The sequence below is a fragment of the Callithrix jacchus genome, chromosome 11 (genome assembly GCF_049354715.1).
Source record: "Callithrix jacchus isolate 240 chromosome 11, calJac240_pri, whole genome shotgun sequence".
Classification (NCBI taxonomy): domain Eukaryota; kingdom Metazoa; phylum Chordata; class Mammalia; order Primates; family Cebidae; genus Callithrix; species Callithrix jacchus.
In genome coordinates this window covers 102,178,384-102,204,434 of record NC_133512.1, presented here as the reverse complement: position 1 = coordinate 102,204,434, position 26,051 = coordinate 102,178,384, and the positions used below count along the sequence as shown (strand labels likewise).

The 26,051-nt window shown below is 34.7% G+C and overlaps 1 pseudogene; it reads left to right on the top strand.

Annotated features, from left to right (window-relative positions):
• Positions 1-19,941: 19,941 nt before the first annotated feature.
• On the top strand, positions 19,942-21,514 carry LOC100412619 (putative C-mannosyltransferase DPY19L4 pseudogene; annotated as a pseudogene).
• The last annotated feature ends 4,537 nt before the right edge of the window (positions 21,515-26,051 follow it).

Sequence of the window (26,051 nt, the reverse complement as noted above, 5' to 3'; positions counted from 1 at the left end):
TAGCTCAGAGGTCAGCACATTTTTCTGCAAAGGGCCATAGAGTAAATATTTGAGGCTTTGTGAGCCACATAGTCTCTGTCATAACCACTTAACTTTGTCAGTGTCATGAGAAAGCAGCCATAAACAAGATGTAAATGAATGGGCATGGCTGTGTACCCCTAGAACTTTATTTACAACAACAGAGAATCATCTCGCTTTCATCCCTGGGCCATAGTTTGCTAACTTCTGACTTAGCTGACTCAGGTTTACATTTGAAGCTTGCTATAAAATATATATGATAAAGTTTTGTATTTATTATATTTTAATACACATGGAAGCCTGATTTCCTAAAAAGACCTTGAGTTCCCAAAGGAAACCACTAGTTTCAATTGGCTGTTTCTCTTCACCAACAGATTCTAGTACATATTAAAATCAGAAAGAATCCCATGAATTAATTACATAGACTACAGCAAAAATTAGACATAATGCATTTTAAAAATTGGTTAAGAAAGGTACATCTTCATTCTATGTGGACTCTTCCTTATGAACATCATAAGTTACCTGTTTGGTGCTGCATGCTGTTTTATTCAGAGCACTGCATCATCCAATGTGCCTCACCGATGTTTTTAGAGATTCTTCACTCTTAAGAGTGTACAGTTTGTTAAAGAACAATGTAAGGATAAAAATTCATAAAAATGGCATTGATTTTGATGTATATTACTTGGGTTTATAGTAGAATAATTTTACTGTAGATATAGTTCCTTTTTCCCTAATGATATCTGTGCTTTATGGTTTTATGATCACAGTAAGTTATTCTTGGGTCTGGCATCAACAATAATCTTTCTTGCCCTTAGGTAGTTATAATTCTCTTCCTTTAAACAAAACAAGGAAAGGAGAAATACAAAACACATTAAGACATGTCATATAAAACCTACCATATCATATTGCTTGTTTTTAAAGGCAAAAAACCTTAAAATCTAATATTAGTCTAATTTAAGTACAGTGGAGCAGTAGCTACCTAGAGTCTGAATTCTATATCAATGCAGATTTCCCAAGCCCTTCAAAAATGACCTAATATGCTAATAAGTCACATACTCTTGAAGATTGTTATTCGATTGAAATTAGGTAATATTAGTTTACTATTTTTTAATAAATATAAGTCCCCACTGGTATTTTCTCTTCTAAATTTAAATTACTTTTACTCCTAAGATTTTTAAAAGGGACATTCATGTTAAGATGAAGTGGCCTGAGTAATCATCAGTATTTTGAGTCTGTTTGAGGGTGTGTGTGCACACATATTTTTAGCACATTCGTAAAAACTTATTTGAAATACATATTTTTTTCCTCTTGAAATAGGGCTGATAAACTGGCATATTGGTCCCAATTACAGGTGTGAAAAATTACAAAAAGTTTAGCAGTTTAAACAACACAAATTTATTATCTAACGTTTCTGGTGGTTGGAAATCAGGTATGGGTCCCACTCTACAGAAATGCAGGTGTCAGCAGGGCTGCTCTCTGGAGGTTTGAAGGAAGAATCTGTTTCTGTGCTCATTCATGTTGTTAGCAGAATTTAGTTCCTTGCACCTACGGGACCAATAACCCTGTTTTCTTGCTGGCTCTCACCTGAGGACCATTCCCAGATTTTAGAGCTCATTGTGTTTAACTCATGGTTATATTTCTTCATCTTCAAAGCCATAGAAGATGGGTGGAATCCCCGTCATGGTGCCTTGTTGGGCCCTTCTCTGCCTTCCTCTTCTGCCTTTAAGAGTGCAGTGGCTCAAGCCTGTAATCCCAGCACTTTGGGAGGCCGAGGAGGGTGGATCATGAGGTCAAGATATCGAGACCATCCTGGTCAACATGGTGAAACCCCGTCTCTACTAAAAATACAAAAAATTAGCTGGGCATGGTGACGCGTGCCTGTAATCCCAGCTACTTAGGAGGCTGAGGCAGGAGAATTGCCTGAACCCAGGAGGCAGAGGTTGCGGTGAGCCGAGATCGCGCCATTGCACTCCAGCCTGGGTAACAAGAGCGAAACTCCATCTCAAAAAAAAAAAAAAAAAAAAAAGAGTGCTTGTGGTTACATTGGGCTAACCTGGATAATCTCCCTATTGTCATGTTGGCTGATTAGAGAACTTGATTCTACTTGCATCCTTAATTCCCTTTTGATGTCTAACCTATTCACAGGCTTCAGGGTTAGAACGTGGGCATCTTTGGGAAACCAGTATTCAACCTACCATATTTTGTAATTCCCAATATCCACAGTAGAAGTAGTCAACCCAATTACTACCTACAAAACTTAGGGTAAAATAATAATAGCAACAATATAATAAAATGGTCATATTTTATATTTGAGGTCTATTATTATAATAAAGAAAGAACCAAAAATAAAACAGAGACTTATAAAAGATATTTGATATGGATAGTGCCTGTGTTTGTTGTGGGCAAACAAATTTTATCTCAATTGTATTGATTGAAGAATAATTCATTTTTTAATTTTTAAATTTTAAGAGAAAGTGATATTTAGAATGGTAATTTCTTTTTTGTTACATTATCTCTATATCTTTTTATAAAAACATTTTTTAATTATTATTTTTTAATTGCATTTTAGGTTTTGGGGTACATGTGAAGAATATGCAAGACAGTTGCATAGGTACACACATGGCAGTGTGATTTGCTGCCTTTCTCCCCTTCACCTATATCTAGCATTTCTTCCCATGCTGTCCCTCCCCTATTCCCTCCAACAGACCCCAGTGTGTAGTGCTCCCCTCCCTGTGTCCATATGTTCTCATTGTTCAACAACCACCTATGAGTGAGAACATGTGGTGTTTCACTTTCTGTTTTTGTGTCAGTTTGCTGAGAATGAAGTTCTCCAGGTTCATCCATGTCCCTACAAAGGACATGAACTCATCATTTTTGATGGCTGCATAATATTCCATGGTGTATATATGCCACATTTTCCCTGTCCAGTCTACCGTCGATGGGCATTTGGGTTGGTTCCAGGTCTTTGCTATTCTAAACAGTGCTGCAATGAACATTCGTGTGCATATGTCCTTATAGTAGAAAGATTTATAATCCTTTGAACATATATCCAGTAATGGGATTGCTGGGTCAAATGGAATTTCTATTTCTAGGTCCTTGAGGAATCGCCACACTGTCTTCCACAATGGTTAAACTAACTTACACTCTCACCAGCAGTGTAAAAGTATTCTTTTTTCTCCACATCCTCTCCAGCATCTGTTGTCTTGAGATTTTTTAATGATCACCATTCTAACTGGTGTGAGATGGTATCTCAATGTAGTTTTGATTTGCATTTCTCTAATGACCAGTGATGATGAGCATTTTTTTCATGTTTGTTGGCCTCATGTATGTCTTCTTTTGTAAGTGTCTGTTCATATCCTTTGCCCACTTTTGAATGGCCTTGTTTTTTTTTGTAAATCTGTTTTATTTCTTTGTAAATTCTAGATATCAGCCCTTTGTCAGATGGGTAAACTGCAAAAATTTTTTCCCATTCTGTTGGTTGCTGATTCACTCTAATGACTGTTTCTTTTCCCTTGCAGAAGCTGTGAAGTTTGATTAGGTCCCATTTGTCTATTTTGGCTTTTATTGCCAATGCTTTTGGTGTTTTGGTCATGAAGTCCTTGTCTACACCTATGTCATGAATGGTTTTGCCTAGATTTTCTTCTAGGGTTTTTATGGTGTTAGGTTTTAATATTTAAGTCTTTAATCCATCTGGAGTTAATTGTAGTGTCAGGAAGGGGTCCAGTTTCTGCTTTCTGCACATAGCTAGCCAGTTTTCCCAACACCATTTATTAAACAGGGAATTCTTTCCCCATTACTTGTTTTTGTCAGGTTTGTCAAAGATCGGATGGTTGCAGATATGTTGTGTTGCCTCCGAGGCCTTTGTTCTGTTCCGTTGGTTTATATCTCTGTTTTGGTACCAGTACCATGCTGTTTTGATCACTGTATCCTTGTAGTATAGTTTGAAGTCCGGTTGTGTGATGCCTCCTGCTGTGTTCTTTTTGCTTAGAATTGACTTGGCTATGTGGGCTCTCTTTTGGTTCTATATGAAGTTTCAGGTGTTTTTTTCCAGTTCTGTGAAGAAGGTCATTGGTAGCTTGATGGGGATAGCCTGGAACTTTAAATTACTTTGGGCAGTATGGCCATTTTCACGATACTGATTTTTCCTAACCATGAACATGGAATGTTTCTCCATCTGTTTGTGTTCTCTCTTATTTTGTTGAGCAGTGTTTCATAGTTCTTCTTGAAGAGGTCCTTTACATTCCTTGTTAGTTGTATTCCTAGGTATTTTATTCTCTTTGTAGCAATTGTGAATAGCAGTTCATTCTTGATTTGGCTCTCTTTAAGTCTGTTATTGGTGTATAGGAATGCTTGTGATTTTTGCACATTGATTTTGTATCCTGAGACTTTGCTGAAGTTGCTTACCAGTTTTAGGAGATTTTGGGCTAAGACAATGGGATCTTGTAGATATACAATCATGTCATCTGCAAATAGAGCCAATTTGACTTCCTCCTTTCCTATTTGAATACGCTTTATTTCTTTTTCTTGCCTGATTGCTCTGGCTAGAACTTCCAGTGCTAAATTGAATAGGAGTGGTGAGAGAGAGTATCCTTGTCTAGTGCCAGATTTCAAAGGGAATGCTTCCAGTTTTTGCCCATTCAGTATGATATTGGCTGTTGGTTTGTCGTAGATAGCTTTTATTATTTTGAGATGCATTCTATCCATACCTAGTTTGTTGAGGGTTTTTAGCATAAAGGGCTGTTGAATTTTGTCAAAGGCCTTCTCTTCATCAGTTGAGGTAATTTCAAAAGCTAGCAGAAGATAAGAAATAACTATTATCAGAGCAGAACTGAGGGAGAGACACAAAAAACCCTTCAAATAATCGATAAATCCAGGAGCTGATTTTTCGAAAAGATCAACTAAATAGCCCACTAGCCAGATTAGTAAAAAAGAAAAGAGAGAATAATTAAATAGATGTAATAAAAAATGAAAAAGGGGATATCACCACAGATTCCACAGAAATTCGAACCATCATCAGAGAATATTACAAACAACTCTATGCACATAAACTAGTAAACCTGGAAGAAATGGATAAATTCCTGGACACTTGCCTCCTCCCAAGCCTAAACCAGGAAGAAGTCGAAACGCTGAATAGACTAATAACAAGATCTGAAGTTGAGGCAGCAATTAAGAGCCTACCACACACAAAAAGCCCAGGTCCAGATGGGTTCAGAGCTGAATTCTACCATACACACAAAGAGGAGCTGGTACCATTCCTTCTGAAACTATTCCAAATAATCCAAAAAGGAAATCCTTCCCAAATCATTTTATGAGACCAACATTGTCCTGATACCAAAACCCAGCAGAGAAGCAACAAGGAAAGAAAACTTCAGGCCAATATCCATGATGAACATAGATGCAAAAATCTTCAATAAAATAATGGCAAGCCTATTGCAACAGCACATTAAAAAGCTTATCCACCATGATTAAGTTGGATTCATCCCAGGCATGCAAGTGTGATCAATATATGCAAGTCTATAAACGTAATTTACCACATAAACAGAACTAGAGTGGTAATTTCTAAAACTATGAATCCAGAGGTGGTAGCTCATGCCTATAACCCTGAAAGGGTTACTTGAGCCCAGGAGTTGACACTTTCCTGGCAACATGGCAAGACCCTGTCTCTACAATAATGATATTAATAATAATAAAATAATAAAACGGTGACAACTGCTAACATCATGGAAGGCTTAAACTGACTTTTATGTACTGCAGAATAAAAGTTTTAGTTGTGGTATAAGTATGGATTGTAAAGATTATTTCTTAGGTAAATATGAACAGATTTGGCATAATTACCCAAAAAAGTAATAACAAAAAATAAATTCCCAAAGTTGCTTATCCTCTGTACTATCTTAATTCATGCCAGAAGATACAGGATTGATTGCAATTCTATTATTGGATAGCTCAGTTTTTCATCCTTAAAATTAATTTGTAAAAATTTCTATTGATTATATCTTTCCACCAACAGTAAGAAATTTCTGCTGTCTTAGTGCTCCAAATGTTCCATGACAACATGGATCAATACTGTGGTAAACAAATGAGCTCCCTTGTCCAAAACACTAGTGACCAGAGTGTCCAGACTTTTAGATTTTGAATTTTTTGGATTTTGGAATATTTGCATAAACAGAACGAGATATCTTGAGGATGGAACCCAAGTATAAACATGAAATTCATTTATATTTCAGATATACCTTATACACAAAGCCTGAAGGCAATTTATACAATATTTCTATATTTTTTTTAGAAGAAAGCAATGTTTTGACTGTGACGTCACAGGAGGTCAGGTATAGAGTTTTCCACTTGTGGTGTTCCATCAGCCTCCTAAAAGTTTCAGAATTTGAAGCAGTCAGGATTTTATATTTTTGGAATAGGAATGCTCAACCTGTATTTTTATTTTGGGCAGCAAACTGAAGAAAGACTAATACACTTGAATATGTCCAAGGGGAGTGAATGATAAAATTAATAGATCTGACAATTTTTTTTAATGTTTGATGAAATTAGAGATGTTTTATCTGGGGAAAAAAACATTAAGTGACATCTAGTGTTTATTTTTTTATATTCCAGTGGCTTTTTTAGAGAATGTTAGTGTAACAACTATTACTTTATTATATCTTAATAATATATTGATTTTATTATTATATTATTCAAATGATGGAAGCTCATTCTTCAAAAAACTGAAGAAGTATGATTGTGGCATTTAGTGATATGCTAAGGAAGACCCTCCACCTGTCACAAATATTCACCAAGTACCTACATTCTACCAGGATGTTCAAGGGGCATGGAATACAGTGTGAGCTAACAACACAACCCAGGCAAAAAGCAAAACGGAACAACCCAAAGAAAAAATACTTCCTCTCCGAGCTGACCTTTTAATAGGACAAAAGAAAATGAACAGAATGAATAAGAAAATCCTATAGTACATCTATATCAAAATCTGGTAATTGTTCCTCCATTTTCACTCCATCCTTCTTTTGCATAGTGATGAAGACCTCCCTCCAAGTTTTGGGAACGTATCTGTCAGTTACAGTTTAGCTCTTCTAGCTTTGGTGTTACCTAAGTAGTTCATGTGCCTTAATTATTATCCAGAAATGATAAGTGAAATGTGTATTTATGTGTAACTTTTGTTTCCATTACCTAAAGGGAGTCTCTTGAAGGGTTATGCTCTGGCAGTGGCAGACCAGCGGGTTTAGGGCAAACCCTCTCACCATCAGTAATTAGAAGAGCTGGAGAAGGTATAAAATAAAAAGTATCTATTTGAAGACATCAGAGAAGTATCAAGGCCAGCATCCTGGATAAAAAAGAACTCCAGAGAGATGTACCTCCCATTTGGTAGCAATTTTTACTTCTAAATAATTTACTATTTACAAACATTAGCTGAGTGGCTAAAGAGGACACTAAAATTAGTGGGGAAAGTCTGAGTTCCTAGCAGCTTTACAGGGAAAGAAAATAACAATAGATCACATTCTATATTCCAAGTTTACAGTGTCTATATTTTCTTCCTTTTTATAACCATGTACAATATTTCAAGTTTTTCCTGTCATCTACTTTCTCATTTTCTTATTCTCTTTTAAACCATGTCAACTTTTCTGTTAGATACTGCAATAAATATTTGATTTTATTAATGTGTTTTTCTGTTTCTAGATATTCTATTTTGTTCTTTTCTAACTTGTAGGATGCTTTCTATAGTTTTATGTTTCCTAAAGATATTTTCAAGTTTGACTTCCATTTCTTTAAAAATAACAAGCACTACTAATCTACAATATCTATCAGATGTCTTTGTGGATGCTGTCTGCGACATGTTTAAGCTGGTAACTATTTGCTGTGTCTTCTGTACTTGGTTATTATTTTGTTTGATTTTAATTTTACTTTAGGCTGCCCATTTATCTTTGTTAATTACTCAACAGGCCTCTTGAGGCATAAGATGATGATGACATCCTCCAGAGAAAGAATTTAACTAATCAGGTTTGTTTCCTGTACTAGCTAAGTCTTATTCCAACTTTTGTCTTTTTATTCCATAATTTTCTCAGTAAGTATGTGTATTAGTCAGTTATCTCATTGCTATATAGAAATACCTTTCACTGAGTAATTTATAAAGAAAAGAGGTTTAATTTCATGGTTCCATAGTTTGTACAGGAAGCATGATGCTGCCATCTGCTTGGCTTCTGGGGAGACCTCAGGAAACTTACAATCCTGGCAGAAGACAAAGATGGCACAAGTGTCTTATGTGGCAGGAGCAGAACTGAGGGTGGAGAGGTGCTACTCTTTTAAACAACCAGATATCACAACAGTTCAGTTACTCACTACCACAAGTACAGCACCTAGGAGATTGTGCTAATCCATTCATGAGAACTCCACCCCTACAATCCAATTACCTCCCACAAGGCCGCACCTCCAGTACTGCAGATTACAACTGGACATGTGATTTGGTGGAGAAAGATCCAAACCATATCAGTATGTGAACATATTTGGTTATGATTGTGGTTCTTTCAGCTCTTTGGTATATATGTTGAGGTTGTTTGGGTCACCCAGTTATTGAGAATTTAGGCTTCAAATCCATGCAGGAAGTGCCTTATGAATATATTGTCTCAGGAAAGCTATTTTTCTAGCTCAATAGCAACTCAACTTTCATTGTAGTTATCTAAAGAGAGTTTCCTTCAGATTCAGCATTGCACTGAAGGACTGCTGGGTCTTTCCTGCAGACCCTGGTCAAGCAGTAGATGAAAGGGGTACTCAGACACAGGTATGCAGTGTAAGAGCAGCTAGAGGGCTGCCTGGAACTAGAGGCCAAAGAAGAGGGCAGCTCCAAACAACTGGAGCTGCTTCCTTTTATTCAGGACAGACATAATGCCAAAAGCCTGGCGCAAACCCAATTTGTGGGTAATTAACTTTTTTGCTCCCCCTTTCAGGGAGCAGTCATGTGTATGAATGATCAAAGGTCAGTTTCTGGACAACATAAGTAAACAAATTTGTTTAAGATAAACTCCCCTACACTTTCTTGTACCTATTCCATGCCCTCTGCCTCAAGATAAGAGAAGAGTTGCCTTCAGCGTATTCTCCACTGAAGCTATGCAGAGCCTTCTGACATTTTAGAGGTTCTGCTCCTTTCCTTATAGTTTTTCCCACCATTCTGACCGATTTCCTGCAAAGGACTTCTTTGGTTTTTATTTCTGTCCTGCTTGTCTCATAAATCCATCAAAACAAAATGTCATTTGTGCATAGTGGAAGGTCAAAATGGCTTCAATGCTCTTCTTATATCTCTGGGTCCTGACTTTCTCATGGATTCTGACCTAATATTTCTTTTGCCTCCTTCAGAGATTTTGAGGAATTAAGATTTATTTTCAATATTTGATGCAGCATTTAAAATTTGTTAATTTTTAAAAAGATTTTAGTTCTGTCCTTGAAGTTCTTTATTCTATCTTTATTGCTCTTTTATAACCTGGGATTTTGTCTGGTTTGGTTGTTCGAATTAATGCATTTCCTTCAAAGTACCACTTAAGTAGCATTTCTTAATTTTTAAAACTTCATCACATTTTCTACTTAATTCATGGATTGTATTTTTAGATTTCAAACATATTTTTCCTACCAGTCTAATTATTGGCTTCTAATCAATTTATCTGTGAAAAAAAGAATAAGTTCTATAGGCAACAAATTTTTTAATTAGTTGTGGCTTATGTCATGACCTATGAAATAGTTGAATTTTAAAAATAGAGCAGTTCATTCTGTTGCATGCAAGTCTCCCTCTCTGGCTGTCTCTGCATGAGCTGTATGTGTTAGTACAGTTTGTTAATTGTGTTTTTCCAATTGGCTACATATTTTCTATCTGCTTAGACTATCACTTTTGAGAAAGACGTTAAAATCACCCATTATGATTTCTTAGTACATTTTCCTGTTTCTGTCAACACTTTTCTTAATGTTAGGAGACTATTTTGGGGTATATATACATTCACAATTATAATATCTTCTACTAGTTTATTTCTTTAATCATCATGTAGTGATTATCTTAGCACTTATTTATTTTTCCCCTCATGCTGTTTGATGCCTGCTTTTTCTTTATATGTCCATATATAATCTTTCTGGTTTTTTTTGACTTTTCTTTTCATGGGACATAGAGGTAGATTTTTAATGCAATTGAAATCTTAAGGTTTTAGTAGATTATTAGCAATTATTAATACTTATTAAAATATTTCAATTCACTTTTATTTTGGCTTTTTACCTCTTTCTGCAGCAGCATTTCAATGGGTCACTTCTTGTTATTAATGTCTTTCTTCCTTCATTCTCTCTTCTTACATTAGAAGAATAATTTAAATTTAAAGTTTCTCTCATTAGCATATGCATATGATTTTTTAAATTTTAATAAAGTTGGATGTTTTTAACTTTTTCTCTTTTATTCTTGGGTAGAACTTGCAATTCATGTGTTTTGTTGTCTCTTGTGTTCCCTCACTTACATTATCTATATTATTTATGCTAAAATTTAACTCTTAATTTTTAATTTAAAAATGTAAGTATTATTTTTAATAGCCTATAGTTAATTAGATCAACAATATGTTTTGGTAACTCTCCTGGGCTTAATTCTTTCTCAGTAAAGTATGTTTTCTGCTAATAGTTCTTTCACAGGAAGTTTTTAAGTGGTGAAATATTTTAACACGTTTAAGTAATAATGTTGTTGTTTTATTCCACTGTTAAACCACCATTCTTAGCAAACTGACACAAGAACAGAAAATCAAACACCACGTGTTCTCACTCATAGGCAGGTGTTGAACATGAGAACACATGGACACAGGGAGGGGAGCATCACATACTGGGGTCTGTTATGGGGGTTCCAAGGGATGGAAAGTGGTGGGGTGGGGAGGTCAGGGAGGGATAACATGGGGAGAAATGCCAGATGTGGGTGATGGGGAGCAGGAAGCAAACCACATTGTTATGTGTGTACCTGTGCAGCAATCCTGCATGATCTGCACGTGTACCCCAGAACCTAAAGTACAATTTAAAAAAACAGAAAAATATTATATTTGGCTATATAAATCCAGAATGACAATATATTCCCCCAGTACTTTTGAGGCACAGCATCATCTTCATGCCTATATTTTTGCTGCTGAGTATATCATTAGCTTCATTATCCCTCCCTTGTAAGATAGCTGTCTTTCTGTGCAACTGTTAGATATGTGTTTTCTTAATGTTTCCCAATATATTATTATAAACAATTCAAATTCATGGGAAAGTTGAAAAAATGTGAATCAACGAATACTTGTGTTACTACCACATATTATGCTATATCTGCTTTATCACACGCAGGCGCATGCACACACACACAGACACATAGGCATACATATTGAATCATCTGTTTTCTTTGGGTGATTTACAAACTTAATCTTAGATTTGATTTAATTTAAAAGTTTCGCTATTAATGGCCAGGTGCAGTGGCTCATGCCTGTATTCCCAGTACTTTGGAAGGTAAGGGCAGGTCAAGAGATTGAGACCAGCCTGACCAACATGGTGAAACTCTGTCTCTACTAAAAATACAAAATAAATTAGCTGGGCATGGTGGCATGTGCCTGTAGTCCCAGCTACTGGGAGGCTGAGGCAGGAGAATGGCTTGACCCAGGAAGTGGAGGTTGCAGTGAGCTGAGATCATGCCCCTGCACTCCAGCCTGGCGATAGAGTGAGACTCCATCTCAAAAAAAAGTATCACTATTCATAATTAAGTCTTATTAAGGTATGATAGACATGTAATGAACTATGTATTTTAAATATATAATTTAATAAGTTTTGGCTAAATTCATCGCAATCAAGATCATGATTGTAATCATCAAAAAAAGGTATTCCTCTCTCTGCACACATCCCTCAACCCTCCTTCACTGAGCAAACAATGATCTCTCTTCTTACACTACCATTTCCAAAGTGTTAGTTCATATTTCCAAAAATTTTATTTTATGATTTATATAATATGTCTTCTTTCTGTCTGGCTTTTGTCATTGAGTGTAATTTTTTAAGATTAGTTTATATTACAGTATGTCTAAATAGTTCACTATTTTTTTATTGCTGGGTAATATTTCATTATGTATATACACTACAGTTTACTTACCCATTCATATGTTCATGGGTGTTTGGGTGCTTTCCAGTTGTTTGCTATTGCAAATAAAGGTGCTCCGAGTAGTTTTTGCACTAGCCTTTGTATGGATATATGCTTGCTTTCTTTTGGGTGAATATGTAGTAATGCAATGATTATGTTACTTGGTGGTGTGTATTTAAATTTTCAAGGAACTGTCAAATTGTCTTCTAAATTATTTGTAGAGATTGCAATGCAAGAAAATTCCATGTATACATATTATTCCCAATGCTTGTGTTTTTAATGTTGGTCATTCTAATAGGTGCATCATGGCACCACTAATTTCTGTTTATAACTAATAATGTTGAGCATTCTTTCATGTGCTTAGTTATCTGTACAACTTCCATGGTTAATTGCCAATTAAGATTTTTACTCATTTTTAATTGGATTGTTCTTTTACCATTGAGTTTTGAGAATATGTCTTCCAGATTCAATGACTCTATTAGATGTATGATCTGCAAACATTTTCTTCCAGTCTGTGGATAAAAGGTATAATATAACTATGCAGCACACCCCACTGAGGTGTTCAACTGTTCTTTTATCCAGTGATAAAAGTAAAAGAGTTACTTAAGTTTGTTCACTCTTTTTGTGGGGAAACAAAAGGTCGAGGCTTATGCTCTGTTAAGATTCAATTTTGAAATTTTATAATTCTATGGAACTCAATATTTATTCTAAAATTTAATACATCTTCTGTTATTTTAATGTAACACTTTTTTACAAGTCATATAAATATAAGGTATTCTCATCTTTCCAGTATTACACACACAAATAGGGCAGAAAATACTTTCAGTATCTGCCATTAAATACATCAACATGAATGGGATAACCAACATTTGATTGAGACAATTTAGTTATTAAAATCATTTTACATGTAATGGTATAAAAGTATATGATAGCTAGATTAAGATTGCAATGTCAGGCATATAAAGATAAGGAGATTGAAAAATTTACATTTTTTCCAGCAATGTTATCTTAGCCATTTACTATTATCAAACAATCAATCTTATTGAAAATGAATTAGTCACTAATTAAAATAAATAAGCATTATGTTTTACATAGAAGTTGGTCAAACTTTTAAGAATTCTTTCTGTTTGGTTGAAATATTTCATCTTAATATTTAGTTGTGGGTACAAACCTTTACAATTGTCCTTCCTGCATCATACAAGGTATTCAAAATGATTGAAGACAGGTTGAACTGAACGGTAGGAACATTGCCTCTGACCTCGAGTTAATGCTTACATCCAAATGGTAAATTTGTTGTGATTGCTAATGATAAAATCTGCCTTAGTCTTCCGCTATACACTGTCATTTTTAAGATATCAGTGAGCAATGCTTTTTCAAGTACTTTACTTATCCACAGAATTTCTGAAATCTGCTCACTGTTTAGACCTAATGATATTTTCTCTGTTCTTCCTTCTTGACTGATGTCCTTCCATTTTATATTCATTAAGCTTGTTCTCTATAAAATAGGCTTGCATTTTCTTAAGAGGAAACTCATTACCTGCTTAACAGTTATTTTTAAAAATGGAGGGTTAATACACGTGTTGAATTCCAATTTGTTCTTTTTTTTTTGTAGGAGGTATGCTACTGAGGAAATCGAAGACTCTGCCTTGTCAGATAATAACATGAGACTGAAATTAAAAGACATTTAATGCCTATAAGGTCTCATTATAGTTCTCTTACTGCATCTCCAACAATTATTTCCATATTGATATCAATATTAATTTATTCACAAAATATTGTGCTTTCCTGTTCTTCCCCATCCCACATCTTTCACTTGGCATTATTTAATACTACATCCACTCTCACTAGTCTTTCATCTCCATTTTCTTGCCTCTTAAATTTGATGTTTATATTTATTTACATATTTAAAATACCTATTTAAAACTCTCAATAATATAATAAAATTTTGATTTCTTGCTCCCTTCTGAATCTATTGAATCTTGATTATCTAAATGAACAAGCAAAAATCCAGGTCTTACCCTTTATCCCTTCTGTTTAACCTATTTGTTATAACATTCTAAATATTTTTAGGACATTAAATAATAAAATTCATTCACTATTTACTTATATCTGAAAACCACAGTCTTCTGTTTATCTTCCAATTGTTTCTAAAAGCTGAAAACCACTGTCTGCATTATTATAATGATGTAGATACTTTTCTTTGAGAAGCCAAGCAGTGCGCTGGCATTGCAGCTTTTCCCATGTGAGTCTAGTGTCACAACCCCTGTGACACTCAGGGAAGAACGTATTGTCAATGTCAAACAGATCCTCTTTCATAGCACATCATCAGTAGTTTCATAACATGGCACATTTCTATTTTTCTTACATTCATACATTAGTTTCTTAAAGATGTTGGTTGGTTTTGCTTTTCTTAGTATTTCTAATTCTATTATTTTCATTGTTGAAAGAAGAAATATATGCCCTTTTTAATAGATTCCTTCAATATTCTGGCACATGAAAGACCTCATCTTTTTAATAGAATCTACTCCATTCTTTCTATTGACATTTTCGTTACAGCCTAGGAATTTCTTGTTCACCTTTGTCCTGATTATTACTAGGCTATCTAGATAGATATTATTTTAAAGTTTATTTGCTTTGGAGTCTGTACTTAAATCTGAAACAGGATAGTTCCTTGACACCTTCACAAGTCCTGAGAAGGGGTTGGCTCATTTATTCAGCCCACAGCTCTCAACTCCTCATCAGTGTGGGAGCAAGTGAGTGTCTAGGAGTTGTCAGCAACCCCCAGAGCCCCAGAGGGTGTGTTACAGTCTGCTTTTTTAGTTTTGCCATCCGTGGATGGTGGAAGTCTTAGCCCAGTGGAGCGTCAGTGTGACAGCCTCTTTAACTTGCACCTGAGTCCTTGCCTGGCTTTCAGGAGGAATCAGGTTGCACAAATGAATTGAAGGTGGTAAATGTGGAGGATTTTTTTTTACCAATGAAAATGGCTCTCAGTGGGATGGGGAACTGGAAAGAGGATGGAGTGGGAAGGTGGTCTTTGCCTGGAGTTTGACCATTCCCAGCTGAACTCTTTTCTGAGGCCCGGCAGTCAAGCCATCCTTCTGAAATCAAGGTGTTGCTTCTCTTGTCTCCTTCTCTGCCACTCAGCTGCTAGTGCAGACTGGGTTTTTCTTAATGGGTATAGGATTGGGGGCAGGACAGACAAGGATGACTTTGGAAGAGGCAACATTTGAGCAGGAAAACAGGAATGCATGTTCTCACTTTGGGCCATAAGCCCAGGCTTGAGAGTGGAACCCTCACCAGTGACCTTGCCCTTTTCCACTCATTATTTCTCTGCCTACTGTTTGCATCAAATCCACCATTAAAAAAATGCCACACTGATATCTGTGATTGTTAATTTTGTGTTGTGTAAACAGATCCTCATGTAACCTTCTCCAAAATGGTATGCAGAGGTACATTTTCTAATTTATTGAGTTACTCAAAATTACTTTATTTTGCCATTTCTATTGATTGATAGCTTGGCTGGACATATAATTCTAAGTTTAAAATATTACTGCCTCATAATTTTGGAGTAACTGTTGCAATTTTTTTAGTGCTAAAGTTGCAGATTTCAAAAAATCTGCTGCCATTTATGACATTGATTGATTAATATTTTTTCTTAGTATTCTCTGGTTGCTTTTTGAATGTTCTTTATACATGGTGTTCTGAAATTTCTCAATGATGTCAGTGATGTGTCTTTGAATTATTATTTGTATATTGAGCTCAGCAATCACTGGGCCCTGTTATATCTACAGCTAGGTCACCACTCTTCAGCCCTGGAAGGTTATTTCAGATTATTTATTGGGTAGTATCTCTATTTTTTTTTCTTAATGTTTCCCTTTTGAAATTCCTGTTGATTGGATATTGGGAAATCTGGACCTAGTATTCACCAATTCATTTTCTTTTATAGGTTTTCTCTTTTTTATGTTTTCAGGTATATGTTCCAGAAGAACCCCTCAAATTTCCTTTCAATCTTCTTATAGATTTTCATTTTTAATTTTTTAACATATTTATAATTTATAAAGTTTTATTTTTTCTGAGAGCTCTTTTTTTTCAGTACTGTTCAGGACTCTTGTTTTATAGGAGGCATCATCTAGATGTCTTCTGAAGAGATTATATTATTTAAGGTTCTATTCTGTCCGTGAATGATCTCTATTTCTTCTTGGGGCCAGATTTTTGTGTAATCGACCTTATTTCTCCGTTCATGCTGCTAATTTGCTTTATATGTCTAGTAATCTGTGGTTTTCCATTCAAATGAAGAAATAAAGGACTAGATTAGTTGAGCTGTTTGTTGCATATCTCTTGGGTATGAAGGCTAGACTTTTCCGTTAATATTGTTTCTTGAATATGGATGTTCAGTAGGCTAGTACAGAAGCAGAGCTTGTTAATTGGCTAACTTTTTTTCATACTGAAATGGTGTAGAACTGTCTTTAAAATGGAAGGCCCCATAGTTTCAGAATTAGAAGCACTTTACTTTGGTATAATAACACACATTTGAGCACAGTTAGTTCCATCTACAATGTTCTTTATAATTGTTTTGAGATGGACTTATAATTCAATCAAGTCTTCTTCCCACCCCCTCCTGCCACTAACGCTCTCTTTATGGTCGTGGAAAATGATGTTTCTTTGTATTGTGTCACCTTTTCAGTCCTATTATTATCTCTGCTCAATCCACATACAAAAATTTTCTGAGTTTAAGCTCTATGGTTCAGGTTACCTTATTTTGGCATCTGTCATCTGCTATATCAGAATTTGAGAAATATATTCTCTTTTAATTTTATCAATATTATTTCATCTTTTACTTTTATAAAACTTATAGAATTCCCCCAATATGTGTGCCCTTCACCCATATTACTTTTTTGCTTTTATGGGTGTATCCCCATTTTAATCATTTATTATTTCTATCGTGTCTTGAAGATAAAATCTAGACTAATACATTTGCTTAGTCTCCCATATTTCTGTGTAAGTATAAAGTATATGTTATTCCTAATTATGAATTAGTATGAATAAGAACTTGGAAGTTGTTTATCAAAATAATTAAAACTGTAAATGTGGAACTTGCAATTTTATTTTAGCAATTTATACTGAAGATTAAAGTTGTATTCATATGTATGGTTACATAGATGTTCAATGGAGGGTTATTATAAAAGTTAAATCAGTAAAAAAGATTTAACAAAGGGAAACTATGTCATTAAAATATGACACATATAATTTTAAGCTATAGAACTTCTTTTATAGTTGTACTCAATATTCATGCAGTAATTTTCAGTTTTTTCTACTTTATCATAAATATTATTTTTATAACTGATCACATTTACATTTCTTATTCATTTGGTTTAGATTTAAATTGTAGTTATTAACATAAGAATTTAAGAGAGTGTACAGAACAAATAAAATACAAGTATGGCTGGCTATAACAAATTTAAATATGCGAAGTTCATCTTATAGAGGCAGAGAGGATAGATACTAGCAGGAATGTGACATACACTGATTTATACAATGATGATCAAAGTTTGGTTCAAAAATAAATAGAAGGTTAGACAAAAATGGATAACCTATTGCATGAAATTAAACTTAAGCAGGAATTCATCATGCGATTAATATTCAAAAGTGTACTATTATATATATAATCTAATCTGATATGACAGAAGTCTTAGAATAATTGCTTTAAAAGTAATGCACTAAAAAACAAAAACAGCAAACAAAAAAGAAACAAAACAAAAAAATGCTGCTTTTCTAAAGAGCTCTTATATTGACACTATTTTGGGCAATAGTTTACAGCTCATTAAAGGAATGTCTTTAATACACTACAACGTTGCCTTATATGTATTTTGTTTTTGGAGAAACTGCTCTGCCAGACCCTGAATTCTCCCATGGTTTTGTAAACCCAGTTTCTAAATCCAGAATCACAAGCCTAGATGTCTCCATTCTCTGTGGATGGGTTTTCATTTGATTTACTTAGGTGTCTATCTCTTTCTCTCGCTCTCTCTCTCTCTCTCCCCCCCTTCTTTCTTTCCTTCTTTATTATTTATGGGCTTTAAGTTAAAAGGACTCTGGTCTTCTCTCCTTTTTTAGCTTAGTATGTCTCAAATGAGAAGTGGAAGACTAAGCCTCTTGAAACTTGATTCAGTACTTCTCCAGAGCTCAGTAAGAGGAAAACTTACAATTTGTTGCCATTTCAGGATTTTGAGGTGAATTCCATGTAGACTTTAGTTCAGTCAGAATATGAAAAAGAGGAAGAAATAAAAATTATGTTTGCAGATATTCACTCTAGAAATAGTATTTATTATATAATACATGATTTCTGTGTTAGGGCTATTGTAACAATGTATTACATGCTAGGTGGCTTATAAACAGCAGACATTTCTAACAGTTTTAGAGGCTGGAAGTCTGTGATCAGGGTTCCAGGATGGTCAGGTATTGGTGAGATCCCACTTGCAGTTTGTAAATTGTCAACTTTTTCTTGTATCTTCATATGGCTGAATGAGAGCAAGCTAGCTCTCTGGCCTCTTCTTTTAAAGGCACCAATTGCAATCCCATTTGTGACCTAATCTGCTCCCAAAGGCTCCACCTTCAAATATCCCACTGGAAATGATATTTCAACATATAAATTTATAGGGGACACAAACATTCAGTCCATAAGAAGATACTATTTATTACATGGTATATATCATATATATTATGTATGATTACATATAATGTGATATTTTCCATCCAATTTTTTATTGGAATGATTACATATACTAGTAAGATGAAATATTAGCCAAGAAAGAAAGAAATGGGACCCAGATAAAGTAAATCCAAGAGAAACAAACTTGTAAAGCTGTGTATAAAAAATACCAAAAGAAAATATCTAATGAATATTGGATCATCATTAATTTTCATAAAGTTGCTACATAAGGACAGTGTAAAACAACAAATTGAATTCCTACATACCATCGAGAAATAAAATTTGTAGAAATTTATAATAATCAGAGTCACAGTTATACTGAATATCTAGAAATGGTCCTAAATTTATATAATACCTCTTCATAAAAAATTATTAAACAAATTGGTAATTTAAAGAACTAAGTAAATGGACAAAATATGTTACAATCATAGATTTGAAGATAGCAATTTAAAGATGGCAATTCTCCTTAAACTTCTTAAATATAAATTCAATCAAAAATTTCCCAACAATCCATTTCTATGTATTTTGTATTTAAAAAACTCTTAAGTTATCTCATTTTGGGTTAGGCAAAATTTCTTAAGGCGTTTTTAACATAATGTTTCTCAAAGTTATTTAACTACAAACTGTGTGTGTGTGTGTGTGTGTGTGTGTGTGTGTGTTCAACACATTAATACATTGGGAAAATATATTTTTTTCTGAAACCCTTTGGGAAAAGCTACTTTGAGTTATCTGCTTTATTATCTAATTAGCACAGGACAATCTCCAGAATTAAAGAACTGTATTATCAGCTGAATGAATTTACCAGAACAGTTCAGGGCATAAAGCCTGACCTGGGTCTGGTGAAAACATCAAAGTAGCAAAGTGCCATTTCCCACAAGAAGACCGTAAGTTAGTGTATGTTGGCTGTTGGTCAAGATCCATTTCTAGTGTAACAAGGTTAGCTGCACTCAAGAAAGCATATACGGAGCAATTTATGTCATCAAGAAACATTAACCAGGGAATTGCATAAGATTTCGTTTAGCTTTTCTGTAAGATTTTTATTATGAGGAAAACACTGATGAAAATATATATTTGCGGTGGTGGCCAGGAGTGGGCCTGGAAAGGCAGAATGGTTCAGAGACTCAGAGGGAGGGAGACTCCTGCCACACGCGAGCCAAGGGGTGCCCTGGCTTCCGTGGAGACAGTGGCAGAGGAAGAAGGACCGCAAGTAGAACTGTGCCAAAGAAAAAAGCCAAAGTCTTCAGAAAATAAGGAACCTGCTAAAGAAGAGAAAATTCAATGACATTCCAGTTCCCGAAAGAGCTCCAAAACAAGCTTGAATGGAAAATCACGTTTCAGGCTGACAGTGCCATGTGTTAGTCCTATCATAAAGATATGTTAAAGGCACCTTCATTTGAAAGACTGGCACATAATAACAAACCTGTGTCTCTGAAGACTCTAAACGCAGTGCAGCAAACGTGTATCTATCCTGAACTTATTGCCAGTGTTTTATGTCAAGCCACTGGTAGCAATGAGATTACTGAGCCAGTGTATTCCTATGTTGGCATTGTTTTTGGATAAGTATGTTACTGCCTTACTTGTTACAAGTTGGCTTATGAGTGGAACATGGCTAGTGGGAATGCTTACTGTTGCATGCCTCATTATTAATGGGGTAGATACAATAAGAATGGATACTCCATTACTTTAAGAAAAAAACTGAGCACTACCATATTTTGCTGACCCTACAGGATATTTAAAAAGCAACTTAAATGCTTACGGAGAGAGGTTTTGCTACTTGTTGATGAGTGCTTCACCTTACACTTTATGATGATGTAGGATATGGCCACTATCTCCTGTTTCTTTAAGAAGTGTTTCTATTCTTGCTAGATAGCTTTCCACTGGAGCAAGTGGCAAGGTTTATAAGGATTATACAATCTATATATTTTATCTCTTTCTGGGATATTTACTGCAGTTTGAGAATTCAGCTTTATTGGTGTTTCCTTTGTTAAGTTTAGTATCAACCTTAATGGTTGCTAAGTGCCTTCAACTGAATGTGAAGAAATAAATGTTTGTGGCTAAAATAATGAAAGTGATTTTTACTTGGTGTGTACTCTGACAGTGACATTGAATATTATAATGAAGATGTTTGTCGGGCACAAAGAAAATAAGCACATGCTGAAATTCCCTGAAGTAAAATTTGGACTGAATATGACTCAGAATTTTACAGTGATTTGATTACAAATCACTGACAAGAATCCCTGCAAGCACCATCTAAAGACTTTTTTTTTTGCAATTAGCACAGTCTTCTTTATTATCTTTCTATATTCCGTATTAATTATTTGTTTTCTTTCTATAGTGCAAGTTATTTTTAGGAGAATTAATGGTAGGTTACTGAAAGAAACTGTTACTCTTGATGATAGATGAATTGGAGAGAGGCCAGAAATAATTTCTCATGTAGTTCACACTATTTTTTTGGGTACTTTTGTGATGGTTATAGAAGGCTTGAAGACATCTGGATTCCTTATGTGTGCATGTTAGCAGCACTTGGTGTTTGCTCTTAACTTTGTATGACACATTTCAAGTGGCTTCCATCAAGAACCATACACCCAATGCTGTTGGTGATTTGTGAAGAAGGTGACAGGCTAATCTCAAAATATGGGAGATTTTGTTATGAGGTCAAATTTAACTTTCTTCATATGTGAATTATTTCACTAGAGTTTTCTGGAACAGGTCCTACTTTGTATATAAAATCACCACTGTGATATCCTTCCAATTTTGAAAACTAACAGAGCCTTCATTTCAAAGACTACCTGAAGTAAAATGCAGTTTTCTTCTACCTTCCTTGGTGTCTTTTGCAAATTAGAGTATGGGCATTTGAAATATTGCTGCCTCTTTCTCCCTCTTGCTCTTAACTAGATCCAGAGTTCTGTGGGAAACAGAAGATCAAGCATTATTGTCCTTTGATAAAATGCAATATCTATTATTCTGCAATATTCCAAAAAGATGTCTTCCTTACTATTACATGGTCTTTCACACTTTTACTGACTGCAATATTCTCCTTGTAAAATCTTTATTCTATTATAATATTGATCGTTAATTTGAATATGTTCAAGTTCAGAATATATTTCTTAACCATAACACGTAACAAATATGTAATGTGACATAATTATTTACTAGAAAGAATTATTCCTACCTTTAAGCAAGTTTCTAAAGGTGTGTCATAGAGCTGAAGTTTTAGTATAAAAAACTAATGTCAATATTAACTGAAAATATGTGGCATTTAAATTAAAATGGAAATCATATAAAGGAAAGTGATTTTTAAGAATGTACTTAAAGATATATCCAGAATTATCATGATACTGTTCTCATCATCTGCTACTTATATAAATGAGCACTTTCTTAGTAATACAAAGTGCATTATTATTGCATTTTATATTTTATGACTATTTAGTAAGTGATAACTTTTTTCACATATGCCTATGAATTTGATACCAATTTGGTCATGATAAAACAATAACTGTTGCCTCTAATATTTTTTAAATGAACATTTATATGAATGTTGCTCATGTTTTTTAGGAAAAATGCTGATATTGGGTATACAATTTATTCATGTTTTCTACTAATATGTTAAGTAAAACATTAAATCTTTATCAGAATAAAAATATGTGCCCGAAAATGAGCAAGAATTTCTGGAGATACAGATACTGTTAAATATACCTGTACAAAGAAATATGTTTATTATAAAACATGAGTGATGTTATTTATGGAACTGATGCAGTCTTCAACATTAAGAAAAGAATGGCCGGGCGCGGTGGCTCAAGCCTGTAATCCCAGCACTTTGGGAGGCCGAGGCGGGTGGATCACGAGGTCGACAGATCGAGACCATCCTGGTCAACATGGTGAAACCCCGTCTCTACTAAAAGTACAAAAAATTAGCTGGGTATGGTGGTGCGTGCCTGTAATCCCAGCTACTTGGGAGGCTGAGGCGGGAGAATTGCCTGAACCCAGGAGGCGGAGGTTGCGGTGAGCCGAGATCACGCCATTGCACTCCAGCCTGGGTAACAAGAGCGAAACTCCGTCTCAAAAAAAAAAAAAAAAGAAAAGAAAAGAATGATGATTAAAGTAGTCCATGTTTACCTTTCTAACAGGAACCAGACAGCAAAGGGTGCAGACTAAGCATTAGGCATAGAGCACCATACCCAGTGCTCAGGCCAGAGGCTGGAGATAACATAGAGGCATCTTTCCTGCCTAGCTGACCAGACTCCCTGAAGGAACCATTCAGACTTGCCCACAAACTTAAAGTGACCCATTTACTATTCTGATACATACAGCAAATTCTCTGTCTCCCTCTGTCCCCAGCCCTCTCCCTCTCGGTCTCTCTACCTAACTCCTCTTTCCTGCCTCATGTGATCCAAGGTTGGAGGACTCCCCACCCAACTCACTGCATCCTCCCTGACAAGGATTGTAAATAATAAATCTTTGAACCTCATTCCTGATATGATGGTGTATTGAATTTGTGCCTTCCTTCTGAGGAACCAGGGAATACCCTAGTCTCTGTTTTCCCTGCTATGCTAGGGTGACACAAGATGGGGCTCCCAGTGCCAGAGCTGTGGTTGGATGAGAGCCACAAGGGGTCTGATGTGTAAGCAAGTTTCTCATGTGAGGGACCGCCTGGTCACTGGTTGGACAGTTGAGCATTAGGCCATCCACCAGGTAAAGGAAGCATCCTGGGAAAGGCACTCTGTAAACACATCCAGCAACTCCATACAAGAGTTGCTAGCCATGTTGTAGTAAAAGCTGAGTTTAGCTGGAGTCTCTCAAAGCAATCCTATTCAAAATAGATTACATGAAAGGCATTTTGTACCAGCCTCTATGTCTAGATCCATCCCTTGGTTTTTCTAAAATATTCATTATGGTTCTAAGCCTCACATACCTACTCCATAAACTGAGGATAATGTTAACTGCCCTTAATTACATGACAGAGATGTGGATTTTCTTATTGAAGCTATGTCCTTTAAATAAACATTACATGGTAACGAAGGAACACGACAGCAAGAGTCATTACTTAAATTTGCAAGCACAATTGCAATTCCCTCTTTAGAGAGGCTGGTTCATGAAACAACCTATCATGGAGTCTATTCAAGGAGAAGGAGCCTTGTAAGTAGCCTTACAAGGCACAACTCATTCATTTGATGCAGGTACTGACATATTCAGCTGAGTAGAAGATTCTAGAAGTCATGTAACACACAGAGACTTCTCATGGGAAGGAGTGGTTCATGTACTCTGGGGCTAAACAGTATTAGCCTGTGTGTCTGTCAGTCATCACTAAGTCATGGGGTTCAGGGAGTGCATGTATGTAATAGCCAATTTCCCATCTGGGTAATACCCAATTTCTTACACTGGGCCTCTTCCATCTCCAGATTACATGTGAATCATTGTGTTCCCCTTCCATTTCTCTTGCTGTTGATGACATTTTAACATAGCACACTTGAAAGATAGATATAGTTAGCATAATATGCTTGAAAGATAAAATATTCCCATGGATTTTATTATTTGCCTTGATGTTACTAATTGTTAGAACTTTTTAAGTATGTGAATATACCTAAAATAATGCATACCAAAATATAATAATAGCCAAATTCTTTAGCATTTAATATGTGCTAAATATCGTGCTAAGTGCTTTACATGTATAATATCACTGAATCCACATTTGGGTAGCATTACAGTCATCCTTATTCAAATAATAAAAATATGAAGGCCACAGAAATTAAATATGCTACACAGAAATTAAAGGTGTGCAACTCTTTTAATTAAATTAAATAAAGCCAGGCTTTAAACTAAGATTTGTCAAAATCTAGATTTCAAATTTTTGTGCTTGACACTAGACCATGCAATAACCTGTATACCACTGTACAACTATCTCTTTGTTTAACATTAAAGGCATATTGGTTAATAACGATAGTGCCTGAGATTGTAAATGTTGCTTTAAATACAGGGTGTGAGAGTTGTTAACAATATTTAATAACGGATTAAATGTATGTGGTATACTTTAGAAAGATGCTACTAAATTCATGACTTCTATTAAGGTCACTCCATGTTTAGCACCATTTCACCTGACAAGGAAGGTTCTGCCTTAGGCTTACTGAGAACTACCTACTACTGTTTTCAATTTAATAAAATCTCTATAATAGAATTAAATTCTGTTATAATTATATCTATTATCTATCTATAGATAGAATCTATTTTAAGAACATGATATAATATACATTTAAAATATCATATTTGTATCTATGTAATTCAAATAAATTAACAAAACATGCATGTGTCAATATTCTTACTAAGTTTCAATCTTCTTGCTGTTAAAAGTAGATTTTATATTAATGCTTGCAAGACAAGTTTCTATGAACCAAGACCACATCTATCATTTTCTAAGTTTAAGTAAGATATTTTTTAGAGAAGAAGAATAATCACTATCATTGGTACATATATATCAAAATGTCAAAAAATCCTGTGTATATTTTTGTGACTATCAAAGTTTGAATATGTTGAGATTCAGTTTTTTTTTTTTTTTAATGCTAGTGATTTAAGGGATTGTATATGTTGCTGAAGTCATAAAAATTAGTGGGCTAGAGCCTACTAACAAAAAAATACTACCAGGATATAAATTAGATCCTTTGTAAAGGGCATTATCGCTACAAATATCCAAAATGGATTTAAATATCCAAAATGAATTTAAAATTACAGAAATAATAGTGCATCACTTGATTCTCAGAAACATGAGACATTTCTAAATACTTCTAAAAATTTCCTTCCTCAGTTCTCTGCCTTGTTAGAAAAAATGTGTTACTTTATAGAATCTGTCCTATAGATGGGATGTCTTAACAGTTTATTATTTTCTATATTTGATTGGTTATTTGGAAAACCCAAAGCAAACATAATGGTGAAATCATTATTTTGTTTGAATATCATATATACCTGTACTATGAAATTATAGAAATATTAAAGGCCATAATGCAGTTGAGATTCTGACATATATTAGAGATATATTAGAAAACATTTTATTTAACCATTTCCTATCAAAGAACCAAAAGAAACATGTTAAAACATACATTTTTACTAGTAAAACATGTTCAGCAGGTTTTTAGTCAAATTAAAATTCACAAAGATTTTAAGTGTTTACTACGTTTCATTAACATGGAAAAATATAGGTAAGAAATATTCTATTGTATCAAAGAATTT